The sequence below is a fragment of the Heterodontus francisci genome, unplaced genomic scaffold, assembly GCF_036365525.1.
Source record: "Heterodontus francisci isolate sHetFra1 unplaced genomic scaffold, sHetFra1.hap1 HAP1_SCAFFOLD_49_2, whole genome shotgun sequence".
Classification (NCBI taxonomy): Eukaryota; Metazoa; Chordata; class Chondrichthyes; order Heterodontiformes; family Heterodontidae; genus Heterodontus; species Heterodontus francisci.
In genome coordinates this window covers 989,776-1,015,332 of record NW_027140919.1, presented here as the reverse complement: position 1 = coordinate 1,015,332, position 25,557 = coordinate 989,776, and positions in this window count along the sequence as shown.

Below are 25,557 nucleotides of genomic sequence, written 5' to 3'. Positions count from 1 at the left end.
GGATTAAAGATGGTGCTGCTCAATTTATCACAGAAAATGCTTATAGCTAGATAGTTCTAACAAACTAACCTTACATTAAGTTGGATGGAGGCCCAGTAATATGTTACTATGTAGTTATAGGATACTAAGTGTAAACCTCAGATACATATGATATTCCAGTAACCCTATCAAGCTAAAAAAAATCATGATTGAATTTACATGTTCTGATACTTTTGGGAGATAGTGAATTGGCACCCCGTTCGATGGAGAAGAAAATCGGACAGAGTATAAACTCTGCTGCCAATTCGTTATTGTGATTCGATTATATGAGTGACCAGGATTTGATTTCACCCAATTGCAGCGAATATTTAGCCGCTCTCCTCCTCTGCAACTCGCTTTCTCCCCTCCTGCATACAGGCCGCTTCCATCCCCCACGCCCTCAGCCGTTCGCTCCTGACCTTGCTGCTCCCCTTCACTCCCCTGCCCGATTGCTCCTCGCTTCGAGCCACCCCGCTTCCCATGACCCCCGTTACTGCCGCTAGCTGTGGGCCACACAGCTTCTTTCTTCTCGGCCAATAGGCCTCAGGTTTGCTGGTTCACCACACGCCGCCCGAAGAAGAAAAGCAGGCCGTGAGGTGATACGGGGTGAATTAGGAGCGAGCGGTCGAGAGGAGGAAGTGTTGAGGCCAGAAGGGACTTGCCAGGGAGGGAGGATAGCGGCTAGTGGGGATGGAACGAGTGACGGGGATCGAAGTCCAGCCTCAAAGTATCCAATTCAGCCGCTCCCTCCAGCCGAATTGGGGGACTGGAGAACCAATGACACGTTACTGCGCATGCGCGAAGGCCAGGCGCATGCTCGAGAATAGCCCAGGTGCCGATATCTGATGATAATAAATTAAATAATAGAAAAATACTGCAGATATTTGAAATCTGATATAAACCAATAAATGCTGGAAGTATTCAGTAGGTCTGGCAGAATCTCTGGAGGAAGCAGCACAGTTAACGTCTCAGGTAAGTGAACCTTCATCAGTGGATCCGAAATGACATCATACGCATGCACCACTTGGTCCTGGCCCTTGCAAGACGTTTGTTGTGCATTTGCGCAGCTTGGAGCATCTGATGACCTTTGCAGATTCCTGCGTTGTCAGGAGTCAGCTTGGGAGAGATATCACCAGTGTGCTGGCACAAGCTCCTGCAAATTCAGTGGCAGGACAGCCGCTCCAATATCTGTGCCCCCTCTCAGGCCAACGTCCCCAGTGTCCAGACACTGTTCATAGTCACTCAGTTATGTTGGGCGGGCCACAAATATAACAGGCCTGACACAGGACTCCCAAAACAAGCTTTCTACTCTGCGCTTTGGCACGGCAAGAGGCGATCAGGAGAGCAGAGGAAATGCTACATTGTCTTCAAAGCCTCCGTGACAAAATATTAACTCTGCACTGTTACGTGGAAATATCTTGCCCCAGCCTGCCCTAAATGGAGAGGAAGCATCCGTGAAGGTGCCAGCCACTTCGAAAAACGTTGACATACTCAGACACTGACCAGGTGCAAACAGCGGATGGAACATTTGGAAATTCGAGCATCTCATTCACTCACCTCACCAAACACAACCTGTCCCAGCTGGAGTGGGGGAAAGTCATCCTCATTCCCAAGAGACTGCCTAAGACTTTTTTAAACACTTTCTTGAAATCCACAGCAGCAACCTCCATTGCATTCTTATCATCAACATTCCCTTTTACCTCATCTAACAATTTAACTAAATACTTAATTGAGGTGGGCATGTGTGAATGAGTTTAAAGTTGGGTATTTAAAGCCGAGATTATTCTTTCACTGGCAGGGCCAGCATTTGTTGCCCAAGCATAATTTCCCTTAACAACCAAGAGTTTGCTAGGCCGTTCCACAGGGAAGTTAAGAGTCAACCACGTTTCTGTGGGTCTGGAGTGACATGTATGCCAGACCTTGTAAGGACGCCAGATTTCCTTCCCTAAAGGACATTAGCTGGGTTATTACTGCAGTTAATGATAGTTTCATGGCACCATTACTGACACTAGCTTTCAGTTCCAGATTTTACTTTGACTTTGGATTTTTGTATTGATTAATTGAATGTAAATTCCACCAGCTGCCCTGGCGGATTTTGAACTTGTGTACCCAAGGCATTATCCTGGAAATCTGGATTACTAGCTCAGTGCCAACACTACTCCGCCACCATCTCCCCAAGCAGTGAGAAAAATTAGCTATGCATGAACTAGTCAAAAACGATGGGAGGGACTCAAAGAAGTATTGAGCACAATACGTATTGAGTACTTGGATCCTGCTCCGACTCTTTGGAAAATGAACTCAATTAATATACATGCTCCGTTCTTTACTGTTACCCTGAATTTTATTTCCCTTACGGTATTTATGCAATTCTCTTTTGAATGTTAATATTCAATATGAAATTAACAGCATTTATCTAGTGCCATCAACCCACAACAACACGCTGATAAAAATTGTTTCCCCATGTAGCTCCTCAATGCGCATTTTGGATTCGGAAAGGAACATGTGTGACTTTAAAAGAGAGAACTTCTGAGAAGAATGGGTAGCCTTAACGTTTCAGGCAGCGTACACTGCCCGTCGTCAGGAGAAATGACTCGCCCAGATAGAAGAAATAGCTTTATATCTGGTGGAGCATGGAAATGTGCGCAGGACAATATTGCTAATCGGATATTACGTGTTCTCGTTCTTGCTGCTGTTGGTAAGCGTATTGTGTTTCGTGGTATGTCGGTTTTTCTCTTCCTTCCACAATCAATGTTCACCTTTTGCTTTCCTCATTCCATTTCGTGCCTGCAACATTGCCTTATATAATATTCATTTGCAATACATACTCCATTAAATATACTCTTCTTGCCCGCTGTTCCTGGGGGTGATGGAGCACACCTCCCATTCACACCAATACACATTTTTTCTGTGACTTCAGTTGAGAAATTTTGATCTGCCAGACGGTTCACATAAGAAAATAAGAAATAGGAGCAGGATTAGGCCATTCAGCACCTCAAGCCTGCCCGCCATTCAATAAGATCATGGATGAGCTTCCCCAGGTCCCAACTCTTCTTTTCAGTCAGCTCCGCATACCCCTCCACTCCACGAGATTTCAAAAATCTATCTGCGTCCTCCTTAAATATATTTAGTGGCCTAGCCTCCACAACTCTCTGAGGTGCAGAATCCCTGAAAATCACAACGCTCGAAGAGAAGAAATTCCTTTGCATCTCAGTTTAAAATTTGTGCCCCCTTATTCTGTAATAGTGACCCCGGGTTCGAGATTCCCCCACACGTGGAGCTATAGTCTTAACATCTATCCTGTGAAGCCCCCTCAAAATCTTATATGTTTCAAGAAGGTCACCTCTTATTCTTCTAAACTCCAATAAATGAAGCCCGAACCTGTTTAGCAGTTCATGACAAGACAACCCCTTCATCCCAGGAATGAGCCTGGTGAACCTTTTCTGAACAGTCTCCAATGCTAGTATATCCTTCATTAAATATGGGGACCAAAATAGTACACAGTGCTCCAGATGTGGCCACACCAATACCCTGTAACAAGACTTACCGATTTTAAACTCTAAGCCCCTGGCAATAAAGGCCAACTTTCCATTTGCCTTTCTAATTACTTGCTGCAGCTGCATGCAAACATTTTGTGTTTAATGTACAAGAGCACCCAGATCCCTCTGCACTGCAGTATTTTGTAGCCTTCTCCATCTAAATAATAATCTGTCTTTTTATTCTTCCCACCAAAGTGGATGACCTCACACTTTCCCACATTGAACTCCATCTGCCAAGTTTTCTTTTCTCCCCCCACTCACTTGACCTATCTATATCCCTTTGCAGATTCTGTGTCCTCATCACAACATGCCTTCCCACCTATTTTTGAATCATCAGCAAATTTAGATGCGCAACACTCTGTCCCTTCCTCCAAGTCATTGATTTAGATAGTAAATAGTTGATGTCCTCGGACCGATCCTTGTGGCACCCGACTAGTTACGGCTTTCCAATCTGAAAAAGACCCATTTTTCACGATGCACTGCCTTCTGTGCTGTGTGACACACAAGCAAAGCTAGGCCTACGTGCGAAATGACAGCGAATGGATTGTTCACGAAATGTTCCTGAGGAACCTTCTGCCACAGATGATGCTAAGCTCAGGAAATGAATTGCTGATAATTGGCACTTCTGTATAATATTTTGATGTATATGAGTGACGAACGACAGAGTTGCGAATGACGATTGAAATGTGCCGTTTTGGCAAGTTGGTTCAGCGCAACAAGATCCAAACTGTTCCTCCTTTATCATAAAAACTCATTTATAACGTGGCCTTGAATCAATTGGAAGGCAAATGAACAGAACCCTGGAGGTGAAGAATTATTCTAATTCCAATGAAAAAAGGGCTAATCTGTTTCGCTGTTCTTGATAAAGACAAGACTTCATCCCAGGAAACAGCGTAATAATTATTTTTTGCGCTGCCTCTAATGCTGGCATATCATTCCTTAAATATGAGGACGAACACTGTGTGCAGTACTCCAGGTGTGGCATTGCCAACCTCCTGCACAGTTGTAACAAGACTTCCATACTTTTTAACTCTAACCCCCCAGCACGAAAGGCCAAAATTCCACTTACCTTCCTAATTACTCGCTGTAAACCTGCATGATAACTGTTTTGTGTTTAATGTACAAGAACACCCAGATCCATCTGTACTGCAGTATTTTGTAGTCTTTATCCATTTAAATGATAATCTGCCTTTTTACTCTTCCTACCAAATTGGATGATCTCACACTTTCCCACAATGAACACCATCTGCCAATTTTTTGTCCACTAACTGAACATATCTATATCCCTTTGCAGCTTATTTCTGTCATCATCACAGCATGCCTTCTCACCTAAATTTGTATCATCAGCAAATTTGGCTACACTACACTCTGTCCCTTCCTCCAAGTTATTAATATAGATAGTAAATAGTTGAGGCCCCAGGACCGATGCTTGGGGCATCCCACTAGTTATGGCTTTCCAACCAGAAGAAGACACATTAATCCTGACTCTCTGCATTCCATGTGCTAGACAATCCTCGATCCATGCTAACACATTACCCCCATACCCTCAGCAATAACCTTTTATGCGGCACCTTATTGAAAGCCTTCTGAAAATCCAAATACACAACATCTACCAGTTCCCCTTTATCCACTCTGCTGGTTATATCCTCAAAGAACTGTAACAAATTAGTCGAACATGATTTGCCTTTCATAAAACTATTTTGACTGTGTGGGTTTGCATTATGTTTTTCTAAATGACCTGCTATTTCTTCCTTAATAATGGACTCGAACATTTTCCCATGTTAAGCTAACTGGTCTATATATTTCTGCTTTCGGTATCCCTCCTTTATTGAATCGGGGAGTCACATTAGCGGTTTTCCAAACCGCTGGTACCCTACGCAATCCAGTGAGTTTTGGTATGTTATGACCAATGCATTTACTATCTCTGTAGCCACTTCTTTAAAAACCTTTGGATACAGGCCATCAAGTGCTGGCGACGTGACTGCCTTTATTCCCATAAGTTTGTCAAGAACCTTTTCCCTCGCGATAGAGATTGTTACAAGTTCCTCCCTCCCATTTACACGTTGGTCATCTATTATTGTTGGGATGTTGAGAGTGTCCTCCACCGTCAAGGCCAATACAAAATATTGATTTAAATTAGCTGCCATTTCCCTATTCCCTGTTATTAATTCCCCAGTTTCAACCAATAAGGGTCCCACACTTACTTTAGCTCCTCTCTTCCTTTTTAGATAACCGTAGAAGCTCTTTGTGCTTGTTTTTATATTTCTTGCCAATTTACTCTTAATCAATTTTCCCCCTCTTCATTAGTCTTTAAGTCATCCGCTGATTTAGAAAAAAAAATCCCAATCCTCTGCCCTGCCACTAACTTTCGCCACTTTGTACGCCTTTGTTTTTGAATTGATACTTTCCTCAACGTCCTTTTTGTTGTCCATCGTTTTCATCGGGTCCTTCCTTCTGACCAGAATAAATGTTTGCTGCGTGTTATGAAATATCTGCTTAAAAGTCTGCCACTGTTCATCTGCTGTCTTTCCTTGTGGTCTATGTTACCAGTCCGCATTAGACAACTCTTTCTTCATACCTCTGTAAATGTACTTGTTTAAGTTGAAGACACTGGTTTGAGACCCGAGTTGCTCCCCTCCAACTGCATTTGAAATTGTACCATGTTGTGAACACATCCCCCGAGACGATTTTTAGCTGCGAGATATCTTCTTTATCCGACCTCATTGCACATCACAAATCTAAAATAGTCTGTTCCCGGGTAGATTCTGCAATGTGTAGTTCTAAGAAACAATCCCTGATGCATTCTACAAATTCGTCTTCCTTGCCAATTTGATTTGTCCAGTCGAAATGCAGATTAAAATCACCCATGATAATTGTAGTGCTTTTCTCACACGCCTCCATCATTTCCTGATTAATACTTTGTCCTACAGAGAGGCAACTCATTGGAGACCTACAGACCACTGCCACCCGTGATTTCTTTCCTTGCTATTCCTTATTTCTACCCAAACTGTTTCTACATCACGATCTACTGCACCTATATCCTTACTCAAACCTGCACTGATCACTTCCTTTAATAGCAAAGCTACCCCACCTACTTTTACTTTCTGCGCATTCTTCCAGAACGCCGAATATCCTTGAACATTGAGGTTCCAGTCTTGGTTATCCTGCCACCACATCTCTGTGATAGCTATCAAATCATATTAATTTATTTCTATTTGTGCCATCAGCTCATCCATCTTGTCACAAATGTTGCATGCATTCAGATAAAGATCCTTAAGCTTTGACTTTTTTTTTAAACCATTTTTACGTACTCTGGTTCTAATTTCTGCTGTACTCTTATGCTTGTATTCTGTGTCCCTTCCTGTCACATTCCGATTAATGTATGCCCTTTCACTACCCTGCACCTCTGCTGTCTCGTTACGTTTCGACGTTTTAAACTTCCCTTCTATTGGACCCTCCCCCCACTATTTACTTAGAAGTCTTTTCTAGAAACCTACTTATACGATTCTCCAGGATACTGCTCCCAGCATGGTTCAAGTGAAGCCCATCCCAATGGAACAGCTCTCTCTTTCCCCAGTAATGGTGCCAGTGTCCCATAATCGGGGCCCATTTCTCCCACACCAATCTTTGAGCCATACATCTACCTCTCTAATCTTATTTCCCCAATGCCAACTTGCACGTGGATCAAGTAGTAATCTGGAAGCTTTGTGGTTCTGCTTTCTAATTTAGCCTGAGCTGCTCATAGTCCCTCAGGAGAATCTCCTTCCTATATTGTTGATAGCTATGTGGACCATGACACCTGGATCCTTCACTTGCACTCCAAGTTCTTCTCGAGCCCAGAAGAGATGTCCTTAACCTTGGCACCAGGCAGGTAACACAGCCTTTGGAATTTTCTATTTTGCTGCAGAGAATTGCATCTATTCCCCTAACTATGCTATCCCCGATTACAGCTACATTTCTCTGTTCTCCTCCCACTTGAATGGCGCACTGAACCAGAGGTGGCGGGACAGTGGTATACAGTTGGGAGGGAGTTTCCCTGGGAGTCCTCAACATCGACTGTGGACACCATGAATTCTCATGGCATCAGATCAAACATGGGCAAGGTAACCTCCTACTGATTTCCACGTACCGCCCTCCCTCAGCTGAAGGTTCAGCACTCCACCATGTTGGACACCAGTTGGAGGTAGCACTGAAGGTGGCAAGGGCAGAAAATGTACTCTGGGTGGGGGATTTCAATCTCCAATCACCAAGCGTGGCTCTGCAGCACCACTACTGACAGATCTGGACGAGTTGTAAAGGGCATAACTGCTAGACTGGATCTGCGGCAGGTGGTGGGGGAACCAACACGAGGGAAACACATGCTTGACCTTGTCCTCACCAATCTGCCTGCGGCAGATGCTTCTGTCCATGTTTGTATTGGTCGGAGTGACCACAGCACAGTCCTTATGGAGACGAAGTCACGCCTTCACATTGAGGAGACCGTCCATCGTGTTGTGTGGCACTATCACCGTGCTAAATGGGATAGATTTCCAACAGTTCTAACAATGCAAAACTGGGCATCAATGAGGCGGTGTGGGCCATCAGCAGCAGCACAATCTGTAACCTCATGGCCCGGCATAGCCCCCACTCTACCATTACCAACAAGCCAGGAGACCAACCCTGGATCAATGAAGCGTGCAGGAGGGCATGCCAGGAGCAGCACCAGGCATATTTCAAAATGAGGTGTCAACCTGGTGAAGTTACAACACAGGACTATCTGCATGCCAAACTGCGTATGCAGCATGTGATAGACAGAGCTAAGCGATCCCATAACCAACGGATTAGATCTAAGCTCTGCAGTCCTGTCACATGCAGCCGTGAATGGAGTTGGACAATTAAACAACTAACTTGAGGAGGTGGCTCCACAAATATCCCCATGCTCAGTGATGGGGGAGCCCAGTACATCAGTGTGAAAGATAAGGCTGAAGCATTTGCAACAATCTTCAGCCAGAAGTGCCGAGCTGATGATCGATCTCGGCCTCCTCCTGAAGTCCCCAACATCACAGATTCCATACTTCAGCCTATTCGATTCACTCTGCGTGATATCAAGAAATGACTGAAGGCACTGGATATTGCAAAAGCTATGGGCCCTGACAATATTCCGGCAACAGGACTGAAAACCTGTGCTTCAGAACTTGCCGCACACCTAGCCAAGCTGTTCCAGTACAGCTACAACACAGGTATCTACTCTGCAATGTGGAAAACTGCCCAGCTCTGACCTGTACACAAACAGCATGACAGGTCCAACCCGGCCAATTACCGCCCCATCAGCCTACTCTCAATCATCAGTAAAGTGATGGAAGGTGTCATCAACAGCACGTGCTAGGCAATAACCTGCTCAGTGACGCTCAGTTTGGGTTCCGCCAAGGTCACTCAGCTCCTTACCTCATTACAGCCTTTGTTCAAACATAGACAAAAGAGCTGAACTCAAGAGGTGAGGTGGGAGTGACTGCCCTTGACATCAAGACAGCATTTGAGCGATTATGGCATCAAGGATCCCTAGCAAAACTGCGGTCAATTGGGAATCAGGGGGAAATCCCTCCGGTGGCTGGAGTCATACCGAGTGCAAAGGAAGATGGTTGTGGTTGTTGGAGGTCAATCATCTCAGCTCCAGGAGATCACTGCAGAGTTCCTCAGGGTAGTGGCCTCGGCCCAACCATCTTCAGCTGCTTCATCAATGACCTTCCTTCAATCATAAGGTCAGAAGTGGGGATGTTCGCTGATGATTGCACAATGTTCAGCACCATTCGTGACTCTTCAGATACTGAAGCAGTCCGTGTAGAAACGCAGCAAGACCGGGACAATATCCAGTCTTGGGCTGATAAGTAGCAAGTAACATTCGCGCCACACAAGTTCCAGGCAAGGACCATCTCCAACAAGAGAGAATATAACGATCTCCCCTTGACATTCAATGACATTACCATCGCTGAATCCCCCACTATCAACATCCAAGGGGCTATCATTGACCAGAAACTGAACTGGAGTAGCCGTATAAATACGGTGGCTACAGGAGCAGGTCAGAGGCTTGGAATCATCATGCGAGTAACTCACCTCCTGACTCCCCAACGCCTTTCCACCATCGACAATGCACAAGTCAGGAGTGTGTTGGAATACTCTCCACTTGCCTGGATGGGTGCAGCTCCAACAACACTCAAGAAACTCAACACCATCCAGGACGAAGCAGCCCGCTTGATTGGCACCCCATCGACAAACATTCACTCCCTCCACCACCGACGCACACTGGCAGCAGTGCGTACCATCTTCAAAATGCACTGCAGCAATGCACCAAGGCTCCTTAGACAGCACCTTCCAAGCACACGACCTCTACCAACTAGAAGGACAAGGGCAGCAAATACATGGGAACACCACCACCTGAAAGTCCCCCTCCAAGTCACACACTATCTTCATTGGAACTATATCGCCGTTCCTTCATTCTCGCAGTCAAAATCCTGGAACTCCCTTCCTAACAGCACTGTGGGTCTACCTACACCAAATGGACTGCAGCGGTTCAAGAAGGCAGCTCACCACCACCTTCTCAAGGGAAATTGGGGATGGGCAATAAATGCTGGCCTGGCCAGCGTCGACCACATCCCATGAATGAATAAAAAAAAGACTGGCTGAGGCTCCTCCAAAGATAAATTGTGGATCTCCATACCTGCGTCACTCGCAGTCACACACTCCTGTCCCTGCCGACGGTCTAATTTTGATGTAATTAATCTAATTGGTGTGACTGTCTCCTGAAAACAGTGTCCAGGTAACTCCCCCGATTTCTGATGTGTCGCAGTGTCCGCAGCTGGGACTCCAGCTCATCAACTCTGAGCCGAAGGCCCTTGAGCGGCCAACACTTGCTGCAGATGTGATCACCGTGGATCACACCAGCGTCCACCAGATCCCACATACTGCAGCTGCAACACATCATCTGCCCAGCCATCTCTATTCTATTTAATTAATTAATTTGCATCATAGTATTAAAAAAATAATTATTTCAGTGAACACTCAACGTGTAATGATTTGAAACAAAAATAGAGACACGGAGGAAATACCCACCCGTCAATTACCAGCTCTCCTGTGGCGTCACACTTCGATTCTTTTTGTCAAGCAGGTCCACAGTACAGAGCCACTGTTTCATTTTTTTTATCCCCGTGTCCTCGCCCCTGTTGCCGCTCTCGCTGACGCCGCTCTGGTCTTGCTTATCGGGTCTCTGAATTTAAACATTAGCCTGTAATCATTGGAAAAGGAAAACTTCCTTCTCATTTACCACTTTAATGTTACAAGGGTTTATCAAGCTGGAAAATGGACATTTAACACAAATTTTATTAACAATCTTCCACTTTTCTCCTCACTTTTTAAGCTCAGCGATAACGACCTCCACATTCGGGCAAAGAGTTTTTACTGCTGCGATAAAGTGTCACTTGTTTCCATTTGCTCCCTGACTGTTTCTTTCCTCAGCTCTGCTGGGGGATTCAGAGGGATTTTTGTTCATCGCTTGTCCAAATTCAGGAGGTTCCAGCTCCTCTGCAGCTGCTGTCCTGGAGAAATCAACTGTATTTAAAATGTTTCCCTCTGTTTGGAGAGATGAGGAAAACCTTTTTACATAACAGAGGGGAGAAGCTAATAGGCAGGGAGTTGTTATTTTCTGGAATTCACTATCTGATGGGTTTCTCAAAGCAGATTAAATATTAACTTTCAAAAGCCAACAGGATCAAAACTTCAATTACTCTTAGATATAGTAGAAAAGATACCAGCATGGAAAGATAGGTGAGAGAGACCGATGGCATAATTTTATTGATGAAGAACTAAACACAACCTATTTAGAGAGTGTTTTTGTGTGAATGATTGCATGAGTTTTATTTAATGATGTTGCTTTATTTATACATTACCTTTAATCAATCAAAATAATTTCACAAACATCAGCCAGTTTAATGTTTAGTGTTTACATAGTGGGAAAATAGCCATTTAACGCAAATTGTATTGCAATTCTTTTATTCAGCATCTCAGGTTTAAATAAAGTAAATACCTCAAACTAGAGGAAACTTCCAAACTCATGAACACAGAATTTCCCATCAGCAATTGCTCAGCATCTCCATCCGCTGGTGGCCGTGCCTCAGTGCACTTACTGTCTTTCTCACCATCCACGTCTGCTGGAGTCCCTGCCTCACTGCAGTTTCTGCCCCACTCTCACCATCTCCATCTACTGGTGTCCCTGTCTCACTGCAACTTCTGTTCCTTTCATCATCTCAAAATCACTGTGATTTGTCGCGATGTCCATTTTGCTCTGCGTCCAGGCTGGGTTTGGTTGAATCCAGCTGAGATTTTCAGTGATGCCTTTGTGTGAAGTCCCACCTCAATAGGTCAGTTTATTAATAAAATATACTCTCAGAATCATATTTAAATCATTTCAGGGCTCATTGCTGTGAATATAAAATATGCTTTTGGTCATGTGTGGAGGGTAGGGGATGGAATATGAATGGGATTTAGTTCCAATCTACGAAACCTTCAGCTCTTTCTATGATTTCACTAATTTAACAATGAGATTGAGAAAGTAATTCACTACGTTCTTCAGCCCCTGTCTGAATTTAGTCTGGGTCACTGCGTAAATACATGTGTTGGTGCAGGAACTGAGAATCTGCAGCATCATTGATGTTTTATTTGTGATAAAGTGAGGGTCAATGTTGGAGGAAAAGTACTGAATATCTGCAATTCGGCTGTAAATGATAAACACAACCAGTGTGATTCAAAACATTATAAAACTGCCAGGTCTACTGAAGAGTAAAATAATTGTTTTTCTGCGATTCTCCATCTCTGGGTCCTTGTGATTCTTTCTTCCCATGAGCTCCTTGCTTATCCGACATCTGTGGGATGCTTATAGTGTCCTCCAACGTGAAGACCGATGCAAAATATTGGTTTAAATTATCTGCCATTTCCCTGTTCTCTGTTATCAACTCTCCAGTCGCATCCTCCAAGGATCCCACACACACTTTAGCTACTCTCTTTCTTTTTAGATAACCGTGGAAGCTCTTGCTGTTTGTTTTTATATTTCCTGCCAATTTGTTTTCATAATGGATTTTCTGCTTCTTTATCAGCTTCTTAGTCATCCACTGCTTGTTGCTAAAATATTTCAAATCTTCCGGCCTATCATTAGTTTTTGCTGCTTTGTATGCCTTCGTTTTTGATTGGCTGCTCTCCTTGACGCCTTTGTTGACCACCGGCCGTTCATCCTTCTCATCAAGTCTTTCTTTTTGACCTGGATAATTTTTTTTGCTGAGCATTATGAAATATCTGTTTAAATGTCTGCCACTGCACATCCACTGACCCTCCCCTTCGTCTTTTTTTCCCAGCCCTCTTTAGACAACTCTATCTTCATTACCTCCATAATTGTCTTTTTTTAAGTTGAGGTCACTAGTTTGAGACCCGAGTTGCTCGCCTTCAAACTGATTTTGAAATTCTTCCATGTTGTGCTCATTACCCCCGGATGATCCTTAACTATGATATCCCTTATTAACCCTACCTCATTACACATTATTAGATTTAAATAGCCTATTCCCAGTTAAATTCTGCAACGTATTGCTCTCAGCAGCAATCCCTGATGCACTCTATAAATTCGTCCTCTATCTTACCTCTGCCAATCTGATTTGTCCAGTCAGTCTGCAGATTAAAATCACCCATGATAATTGTAGCGCCCTTCTTACACGCCTCCATTGTGTCCGATTTAAAATTTGTCCTTCAGTGAGTCATCTCTTCAAGGGCCGATAGACGACCCCCACGAGTGAAGTCTTACCCTTGCTATTCCTTGTTTCCACCCAAAATTGCATCTATATCACTGCTCACCACCATACTATTAGCTTCTTTTTTTAACAAAGCTACTCCACCTCCTTTTCCGTTTTGCTGATGTTTCCAGAACGTCAAATGCTCGTGAATATTGAGTTCCTAGTCTTGGTCACCCTACAACCACGTCTCTATAATAGCTATCAAGTCATATTCATTTATTTATATATGTGCCATCAAATCATCTATCTTTATATAAATGCTGTTTGCATTCAGATAAAAAGCCTTAAACTTTGACGTTTTACCATTATTATTCATCCTGGTTCTAATTTCCGCTTAACGCTTCAGCTTATATTTTCTGCCCCTTCCTCTCATACTTTGATTACTTATCGCTTCCTCATGACCCTGCAGCTCTTCTCTCTCGCTTCTTCCTTGACTTATTTAAACTTCCCTTCAATTGAACCCTGCCACTACCCTCCCCGCCCTCCACCTCCCCCCCACCGCCCCCCAACTAATAATTTTAAAGTCCGATCTACAATCCGAGTTATACGATTCGCCAGGACACTGTTCCCAGCTTGGTTCAAATTAAGCCTATCCTAACGGAACACCTCTCACCTTACCCAGTACTGGTGCCATTGTCACATGAATCAGAACCTATTTCTCCCACAGCAATCTTGGAGCCACGTGTTTACCTCTCTAATCTTATTTTCATAATACCAATGTGCATGTGGCTCAGGTAGTAATCCGGGTATTATTACCTTTGTGGTTCTGTTTCTTAATTTAGCCCCGAGATGCACATAGTCCATTAGCAGAACATCTTTCCTAGGCCTACCTATGTCGTCGGTACCTATCTGGATTGCAACAACTGGATCCTTCCCCTCCCACTCCAAGTTCCTCTCTAGCCCAGAAGAGATGTCCTTAACATTGGAACCAGGTAGACAACGCCGCCTTCAGGACTCATTGTCTTTGCTGCAGAGAACCATATCTATTAACCTAACAATGCTATCCCCTATTACTACTATATTTCTCTTCTCACGCCTCACTTGAATGGCGCTCTGAACAACTGTGATGTGCTCAGTTCATTCATCCTCCCTGCAGTCTGTGCCCGCGTCCACACTGGGAACAAGAACCTCTTACCTATTGAAACAGGGGACTGGCTAAGTCTCCTCCAAAGCTAAACTCGGGATCACCATACCTACATCAATCGCAGTCACACACTCATGTCCCTGACCACGGTCCAAGTTTGAGTTAATTAATCTAAGAGTGTGACTGTCTCCTGAAATACTGTGTCCAGGTAACTCTGCCCCTCCCTGATGGGTCGCACAGTCCGCAGCTCGGAGTCCAGCTCATCAAATCTGAGTCGGAAGTACCTCGAGCAGCTAACACTTGCTGCAGATGTGGTCACCGTGGATCGCACCAGCGTCCACCAACTCCCACATACTACAGCTGCAACAGCAACACATTGCCTTCCCAGCCATTTCTATTTTATTTAATTAATTAATTTGGATGTTAAATATTATAAAAGTGAATTTCTTACCTGTACTCTTCAGCTGTAATAATTTCTTGATTTAAACCACTTGACTAATCAAAAGAGACACCGTCAAGATACCCACCAATCACCTACCTGTTTTCCTGAGATGTCACACCTCGGCTCTGACAGGTGGAGAGAGGTGGAAGGGATTCTCTGCCGCCGCTTTTTATCTCCCACCGCCGCTGCCCTTCTCACGCAGGTCCGCTCTCCATGTCGTTCTCCCGACTGAGTAACGATTATGCTCTGCTGATGAATAACTGAAATATTTAGAATTAAAGTGCAAAAACACTTTAATTTCTGATCAGATTCTCCTGCTCTCCCAACATATTCCGGAATCCACAGGGATAGTGTGGCACAGTAAAACAACAATATATTGTATCGAGGAATTGGTGCATATTTAGTACTTGAAATACAATGCAGGCATTAATATTGACAAAGGCACAAATTCCAGCTAAAACATTGAATAAATGTGTTATTATTATTTTACGTTATTTCCATTGTACATCAACACATACATTATATACTGCAGCAATTTGTCCACATTAACTATATGGCAGTGGCGGAAGCAGTTACAAGAAATGCAGATTAAAGAGACAGATTTGTTATTGGTCACCCGATGTATTCTAAACCTTCTTTAATCGTAGATGAAAATATGAGGCGGTTACAAAAGGACCTTTGCATAAACTCTTCATTAATAAACAATGGTTTTAATCTCTGCAACAGTGTTGGTGATTGCATGTGGAGTAATATATCTCAGTATTTGTATCGACAGAGAAATGGTCCGAAATCAATTCTGTTTGGAATTTTAATTAAACAGAAAACACACACTGTCAGACAAAATATAGAGAAAAAAACAAATCTAGTTATTTCAACACAAAGTAAAATGACGGTTGATTAAAACGAAGTGATGTTTATATAGTAAAGCAAATCACATTCATCATGTTCACACTGTTAGGAAAGTTCATGCCATTCTCTCAGGTTTAACACGGAATATTTTCCACCAGTCTGTGGTCCACCGCCTGCAAACATCATATGCAGGATTTGAGACTGAATTTTCCCTTAAAAGAAAAAGAAAATTACTTGAAAGTTTTACAGCAATGCTAACCATCAAACAAACACATCAAATGCAGTGTATGATTTCCTCAGAATATTCCTGCTTCAATAAGCCTCCTATTTCCTCAGTAAATACAGCAAATGTTCTCTCTTATATTTTGGAATCAATGACCGTTGAAAACACCATTAGTTATCATACTAATATCGGTAACAGCCGGGACTGCACATTGTCAGCACAAATACATGTAACAAATAATTAAGCATTGGTCTTACCTGGGTGATGGAGATGTAAGATATTGACCGATACAGTCACTGTCCATCGTTGGTGGAATGTCTGCTGTTGTGAACGTGTCACAGTGAACTTCCTCATTGTTTTCAGGAATGGAGGGAACCAGTGTTTACCGGGATCAGTGCGGGTCTGCGAGCTGTATACTGTGGAGAGAAAGATTATGCATTAATGATTGGACTGAAAGCGAGTTCAGTGCGGGTCTGAAAGCTGTATACTGTGGAGAGAAAGATTATGGATTAATGAATGGTCTCAAAGCAGGTTCAGTGTGGTTCTGAGAGCTGTATACTGTGGAGACAAAGATTATGGTTTAATCAATGGACTGAAAGCGGGTTCAGTGCGGATCTGAGAGCTGTATTCTGTGGTGAGAAAGTTTATGGATTAATGATTGGACTGAAAGTGGGTTCAGTGCTGGTCTGAGAGCTGTGTATTGTGGAGAGAGAAAAAATAAGAATTAATGATTGGACTGAAAGCGGATTAGTTGCGTGTCTGAGAGCTGTGTACTGTGGAGAGAAAGAAATACGGATTAATGATTGGACTGAAAGCGGGTTCAGCGCGGGTCATCGATATATGTGTCAGTAACATAAAGGGGACTGGAATTTGTTGGCCTTTGAATGTTTTCAAGCTTCATTCACCGTGTTGTTATATTTCCACTGGGTGATAGCAGATGAAGTGGATCTGCTTTGATTGAATCAGGGTGTTCAGTGTGAGCACTTGAAGGATTTGCAGTGGGAGTGTTAATAAGAGAGATATCACACACAGAATCGCATCAGGATGTCTTTTCTAAAATAAGTCAAGCTTTGTTTATTCTAATTTCCTTTAATCACAACATGAATTTAAATCAAGCAGCGGTCAGTGAGATCGCCGATTGGAATGAAATTCAAAGTAGTAACAGAGAGCTGGTGACAGTGGGAGTTTAACTCACCGAGAGTGGAGAGATCACCGCCGGCACTTGTCCGTGTGAAGAGATCATCAGGACCACTGTCCAGCAACAAGTGACCATCCGGAGTGTCAATGGCTCCAGTCTCAATATCATCATAATCACCCGGAACCAGACCTGAGAGGAAATAATGATTTTCACAGAAATCAAATGGTAACACTGAATACTTAGAATGATATTTTTAAATGTTAATCTATTTGGGCCGGCCAGGGTAGATTGTGATCTTCAGCTGCAGCAAGATTAGAAGAGAGCGAATGGTATGATCATGTCATGTGGCGGTAGTTGAGTCTTCCTAGGCCAGTGACGTGTTTAAAAGACAGCCAGCAATCGATTGAACGGCAGGAGCTCCGAAGGACATTGGGTGGGAGGACTGACAACTGGTGTGCTTGGCAGATGGCAGCAGCCAGATCAAGGGTGGCGCCCAGGTTTTCTCCTGCCACGCTACAACTGCTCAGCCAGGCAGTAAAGGCAAGGAGGGAAGCGCTTTGCGCTTGGGACAGGTGGAGGAGACCAGCTAGGCAGGCAGGGAGGGCATGGCGGGAGATTGAGCAGGAGGTGAGCAGCCGTGAGGTGGTCCCATGTAAGAGGCTGCAGTGCAGGAACAGGATCAATGGCATGATGTACTTAGGCAAGGTGAGTGAGGTACTGAACATTAGCTGGCAGCCTTAAATGCCGGAGAAAAATGAAAATGAAACTGGAGAAGGGGTCTCCCCACTGAGTCTGCAACAATGACCAGGCAGCAGCATTGGCTGCCAGAGGTATATTAACCTCTATGTGCAGGACACTGGACAGTCACAGCTGAGCCCTGCACCTCCAACACTGAATGGCTGCATGCAGCAGTCATCGTTGAGGTGCCATGATGGACAGTGAGGCTTCCACTAACAAAGGTATGGTGCGTGTCTATGACGAGTAAATGCCAATGTTAATCTGTGTGCTTGTAGGGGAACTGAGTTCGTAATGTGCACGAAAGAAGAAGGACTGGAGGTGGCGTTCCATACCTCATAGTCCTGATGCCAATGGACGAAGAGGCTGTGGAGCGAGGAGGCCTGGAGGCAGAGCAGCCTATGGCACAGATGGTGAGCTGTATGCGGAAGCACCAGGTAGTGTGTGTCCTAATGGATGAGGGAAAAACAAATGCTGGTGAGCAATAAGCATAGCGTTGATGTGGTCATCATTGGCCTCCAGCAGCTCCAGAGAATGAGTAGTCAAAGAATGTATGCAGCACCCTCTCAGCATTCCTCTCGCCCTCTCTCTCTCACAGATCAAATCGAAGCAGAGGCAGCCTTATGGACTGCTCAAATATCATTGGAATTGTTGCATGACAGCTGTTGCAACTCTCCTTTGCATTTGCGCTGGGACTTTGCGCAGGCATATGAGGCATGTCTTCAGTGGGTAGCCCTTCACACCCATTATCCAACCTTGAATTCTCATGGGCGGGCTGAAATTCTCGTGCACCTCAGATTGCCTTAGAATGAATGCATCGTGATAGCTTCCAGGGAACTTTACACAGACACATAAGAAGAAATTACAATGTTCCCAAACCATGCGCACAGAGAGTAGAAGCCCATCCTGTTGCTGTCTGGACTATGGAAGTCTTGATGGCCACATGCATGAAGTCGATGGCACCCTGCATGTAACGATTTCCCCAATTACCACAACAATATCACTCTGGCTGTCCAGATTAGTGTGAAAGTGCATGTATTGGCTCGCCTTCCTGACCATGGCATTTGTGGCCATCTTGATGCACTGATGTGCCACAGACAGGGAAATCCCGCAAATGTTTATCGAGGATCTCTGTGATGATCCTGAGGTGTAATAATTCAGTGCCACTGTGAGTATCAGTGTCGCAGGAAATGGGTGCCTACCACTTCTCATTGGGTTCAGATCCTCGTCCAGCACAGGACACACCTCAGTGGCCGTCTCTCTGGAGAGGCACAACATTCACTGACACTGCTGCTCTGACTTGTGCAGGAAGCAGAACCTCTAATGGTAAACCCTCTCTGGTCGGTAGCATCTTCGTCACTCAAGACACTGGTTGTGTGCTATATGCGCCCTGGTCATCCACACACTCTTGCAGCCACAGGATCCTTTTCCCTCTCTGGTTGCTACAGCCGAATTCCTGGGGACAGCAGCTCTCTCCATCTCGGATCTTCCTCCACAATGGAAGGACTCAAAACTGGAGTCGATGAGACCTATTGTAAATTGTTGCCCTCATTTCGCAAGTCCTCCATTCTTTTTACTCTTTATACTTAAGTTGCAAGCGGGAGTGGAAACTCAACCTGAATATCTCCCATGTGCTCGCCAAGATTGGACAGCCTCCAGATAGTCCAGACCACGATTCAGTATCTCTCACCCTCCCTATACTGCCACGATGATTCTTGCATCGAAAACTGACCTTCCACTGAGCTTCCCCCTCCTTACAGATGACCAGACGCTGAAACGCCATTTTCTTCGCGCGAATTTCACTAAATTGTGAATAGCTTGGAAAATTACCTTGCATTTCCTGTTGTATAGGCTCAGTTACCAGCCCGTCGTCTTGAAGTGCGGCCTTGACCCACCAGCTCGGGCGACTCTGGGAATATCACCCAGCAGCAAAACACGTTGGGATTCCTTCACACTGCTATCCACCAGCATTTTGCCTCCCAGACTGTCGCCACGGTGTGACAACATTCTGCCCTCCGTTTTAAAGTCACATGCATCCCATTGAATCACCCATCCAACATGCGCACACATTTCACATTTCACCGCCCAGACAAGTGTCAGAAAACATAATAATTGAATGTTTCATTCCGTTATAGTACTGGGTGCAATCAGGATGATGTTTTAGAAATCCTAATTATTTCTCCATTATTAAAAGCAAAAATCACTCTGAAAATCTCTATGTTTTCAGCAGCATCATTTTAAGTTCTGATATATTTAGTTGCTGATTTTAGATAGCAGACAGTGTGATGGATTAAAAAAGTGATGGTATTAAGTAAAGATGTACCCACCCTGAATACTGGAAGAGTTCCCTTCAGGATTTTCTGATCCAGGATCCGTGTCACTCAAACTGTGACTGGTATAATATTCAATCTGACTGAGGGACTCAATGGAATCAGTAACTGTTAAACACAAACATGGATGGTTATTGGAGAGATTGAAAAGGATGTTCGAGCAAATTGCATAATACCGACATCATAGAAACATAGATACATAGAAAATAGGAGCAGGAGGAGGACATTCGGCCCTGTTCCGCCATTCATTCTGAACATGGCTGATCATCCAACTCAGTAGCCTGTTCCCGCTATTGCCCCATATCCTTTGAACCCTTTCGCTATATCAATCTCCTTCTTGAAAACATGCAATGCTTTGGCCTCAACTGCTTTCGACGGTAGCGAATTCCACAGACTCATAACTCTGTGGGTGAAGTAATTTCTCCTCCTCTCAGTCCTGAAAAGTTTACCCCGTATCCTTAGACTATGACCCCTGGTTCTAGACTCCCCCACCATCGGGAACATCCTTCCTGCATCTACCCTGGCAAGTCCTGTTAGAATTGTTTGAGATCCCCCCCTCACTCTTCGGAACTCCAGCGAACATAATCCTAACCGACCCAATCTCTCTTCATACGCCCGTCTCGCCATTCCAGGAATCAGTCTGGTAAATTTTCGCTGCACTCCCTCTATAGCAAGAACATCCTTCCTCTGGTAAAGAGACCAAAACTGCGCATAATATTCCAGGTGTGGTCTCACCAAGGCCCTGTCTACTTGCAGAAAGACATCCCTGCTCCTGTACTCGAACCCTCTCGCTATGAAGGCAAACATGCCATTTGCCTTTTACCTCCTGTTTCACCTGCATACTTATTTTCAGTGACTTGTATAGGTCCCGTTGCATATTCCCCTCTCTCAGTTTATAGCCATTCAGTTAATAATCTGCCTTCCCGTTTTTTCCACCAAAGTGGATATCCTCACATTTATCCTCCCCCTTGTCCATGAATATGCTCCCCAACGTAACCTTTCACCTTATCTCGTGCTTGGTATCGTCTCTAAACTTCTGCTAGGCACTTCTCCAGTGAGGATACTAGTATCCATCTTATCAGCTTTAAGAATGTATTATTTCAGAGCCTGTGCTGGTTCTATCGTTGGCAGAGATAAAAGGCCTATGTTCGTTTGTGTTACAGCACTGAAACAGGCCCTGCGACCCACCGAGTCTGTGCCGACCATCAACCACCCATTTGTACTAATCCCATATTCCTACCACATCCCCACCTGTCCCGATATTTCACTGCCACCTGCACTAGGGGCAATTTTATATTGGCCAATTTACCTATCAACCGGCAAGTCTTGGGCATGTGGATGGAAACCGCATCACCTGGAGGAAACCCACGCAGACACAGGGAGAACTTGCAAACTCCACACAGGCAGCACCCAGAATTCAACCCGGGTCGCTAGAGCTGTGAGGCTGCGGTGCTAACCACTGCGCCACTGTGCTGCCACTCGTCCTAGCTATATATATATTATTAGAGGTGTCAATTATTAAGAGTCCCATTTCTTGTAATAATTCGGGAGTGAGTTGGATGGGTGAAATATGAGCGGAAGCTTTGTTTTGGAATGTGGAAACCGATTAGACAGTTCGAGAATGGATGGCCATACATAGAATCTGAATGGCTCGAATTATAACCAATGGATGAAGGAAGATAATATTTCAAATGTCGGAATTTACGAATTCCAGAACACATTGAATAGAGCAAATCAGCAAAAACGATTACGATTTATTTCTAATAAGGCCACTTGACATTCCTTGCTAAGCTGCAGTGAACTAGTCCAGCAAGCATATGCCACAATATCTGGGATCCTGTGTTGGTTCTGCGGTAAGGTATAAGGCTCACCTCTTCTGAATGATTTTTCCTGTATAACCACCATCAGTGAGATCAACTCACAGACTAGCAGGACTCCGAAGCAGACCGCAACTAGGATGGAAGTAGTTTTATATCCCTGTTCTTAATGCAAACAATACAGAAAGGTTTAACAGGGACACAATCCATCTTGCATGAGAACATATTTGCCATAAGTATTTAATAATTATATACACTGCTTCAGAACAATGAGTCAAGCTGAACATTCCCTAGTATGTGTGGTGCACATTGCACCAGAGGAACGTGTGAGCCAGTCTATATTACAGAGACAGTGGCCCCATGTTTCTGCTGAGTACAGGACAGTTCAGGTACAGCCAGAAACTGGGGTTAATTGAACTCCAACCAGACGCTTGGAAATATGCAGTGAGGAAAATATGCTCCAGTCAGTCAGTGAGAACGTGTATCATATTATCTTCCGAAAATGGCAAATATACTAAATAAACTAATACAAACCTTAACGCTAGCTGGAATACTAATAATGGTAAGTACCTGCAGATGTGGACGGGAAAGCAATTGGAGGCACATCGAACCTTGTGGACGATATTGTACAAAAAGTTGAGGAAGGTGAAATTTCAGCACTTTCCATTAAAAGGATAAATACTGTTCTTAATGTCCCGAACGAGTCAATTTAACAAAACAAAGAACCCTAACCCGGCTCTCCAAATCCTGCCACCCTCACCGGAACAAATCACACTGGCCTCTTCCTTGCGATCGCAGTCCGATTGACCCGGCGAGGAGGAAGGACAGTCGGCCAGAGAAGATTCGCTTCCGGTGCACTTCACCTGATCCAACCATATAACCCTGGAAAAAGAAACACCTCCTGGGGCTAGTGGAGCGTGGACACAACCCAGCTGTCTGCAGACAACATTGGCATCAGCCATATCCCAGGAGTAATCACACACCGCGCCTCAGCTGTTATTGCACGATATCTCCACTCTCCCAGAGCAGTTGTTGTTACCTCCAAACAGGCGCAACCATTGTTCCGAATCTGTCAAAGGGAATTAATGATTATTATTGATGTAGTATAAGACAGAGGTACATGTCAGATAGTTCCTGAAAGCACTGTGGGTGTACCTATATCACCTGGACTGCAGCCGTTCAAGAAGGCAGCTCACCAACACCTTCTCAAGCGCAATTCGCGATGGGAAATAAATGCTGGACTAGCCAGCAACGTCCACATGACAGGAATGAATAGAAAAAAATGTTTGTACAATAAAGAGGATGTAGTACCTGTTGAAAGTGCACGTTTACAACCATTATTCTCGAATGTGGTCCTCTGATCTGTGGGTCTGCTCCACAGTTACTTTTGCTTGTGTGGAGAAAAGAAACATGCTGACTGTATCAGACATCAATGTTTGGAATGACACTCGCACATTGACAGGTTTATTGTGATACCTGCACAAACATGGAAAATAAGACTGAGAATGATATATAGGAGCAAAGAGATCTAGGGATACGGAGAAACTAATTGCTTATAACGTGTCAGAGACCAACGCTAGAGGTCATAACTAGAAGAGAGTCATCAAAAAACTAAATCTGAAATTTTGCAGAATCGTTTTATACAGAGGGTATGAATCGAATGTGGAACTTGTAGGCGAATAGCACAGATGTGTTTAAAGTGAAGGTTGATAAGGACATGAGGGACAAATAAATTGGAGGACATGCAAAGAGGGCTGGATGCAGTAATTTGGGGTGATACTCGTGTGCAGCATAAATACCACATAGGCCAGTTGTGCCGAATGTCCTGATTCTGTGCTGTACATTTATTGTGGTCTCGACCGGAACAACGTACTTTAATTCAGTCCCCTCAGTCCACAGGTTGCAACATCTTATTATGCTTTCACACCCAATTGGATAACAGCGAAATTAAACAAACTGGTAACCCCAGAAATGCAACAGGCCAAACCAGGTATCTTTAGACAACAGCAAATTTACTATTTATGAAGAAATACATTTTAAACACCATGAAGACAAACCTGTGTCTAAAGACAGTATAACTCCAAATTTCATTCTAACTCCCCATGCACACGCATACATTCAAATATAACTGTAGTTAATTGGTTTTAATAGTCATGTTGTTAAAAACTAGCTGCTTCTTAAGAATAAATGAAATAAGCAAGTCTTTGTGGATTACGTTCCTGATGGATGAGGTATTCGAATGGGGAATTAGTCAAAGACTACGGCAAGTCTTCACAAGGAGTTGATGCAGCAGTCCATTCTTAATAGGCAACAACAGTTCTGTCAGCAATACAAACGGTTTATTGGGAAAAAAGGAGGCTTTTCTTCTTTAGGCCCGGAGTTCCCTCTTGAATCTTTGCTGCGAGAGAATAAACAGCGTCTTTCTCGTCAGATTGCCTCGCTGGAGAGTTTGGTTTCAAGCCAGATTTGCCAACTTTACACAATTAACTAGAAACATCATACCATGTAAACTTTATCTCCTGCTGTTGCCTTTGTAACGAAAATGCAATTGCTGGCAGACAATTGCAGAACTTTCTATCCCTATGGCACTATTTTCAACAGAGACATAAAGGCACACACTGTTGTTAATCCGACGTAAAAACAACACCTTCCCGTATGGTGAAATGAAATGTCATTCCTGCAATGCATTCATTACAATGCAAAAACTAAAAGATATTCAAAACTGGGATAAAAGTAACATTTTCTGCCGTATTGAAACACAATTAATTCTACTGATAACTTACAGAATTCTCTTTTTACCATCGCAATCCATAGAATTTAATATGGTCAAATTGGGGACAAGGTGTCAACGATAGCATTACTTTTCCTCGATATATGTAAAATGTTTAGATGATTAGGCTGTAATAACAAACTCCATCTAAATATTCTAACATTTCGTTTTTGTTTACACGAATGTTAATGTGTTATGGACATTAGAATTAGAATTAGAATTAGAATTAGAATTAGAACATTACAGCGCAGTACAGGCCCTTCGGCCCTCGATGTTGCGCCGACCTGTGAAACCATCTGACCGACACTATTCCATTTTCATCCATATGTCTATCCAATGACCACTTAAATGCCCTTAAAGTTGGCGAGTCCACTACTGCTGCAGGCAGGGCGTTCCACGTCCCGACTACTCTCTGAGTAAAGAAACTACCTCTGACATCTGTCCTATATCTATCACCCCTCAACTTAAAGCTATGTGCCCTCGTGTTTGCCATCACCATCCGAGGAAAAAGACTCTCACTATCCACCCTATCTAATCCTCTGATTATTTTATATGTCTCTATTAAGTCACCTCTCATCCTCCTTCTCTGCAACGAAAACAACCTCAAGTTCCTCAGCCTTTCCTCGGAAGACCTTCCCTCCATACCAGGCAACATCCTAGTAAGTCTCCTCTGCACCCTTTCCATAGCTTCCACATCCTTCATATAATGCGGTGACCAGAACTGCACGCAATACTCCAGGTGCGGTCTCACCAGAGTTTTGTACAGCTGCAGCATGACCTCGTGGCTCCGAAACTCGATCCCCCGACTA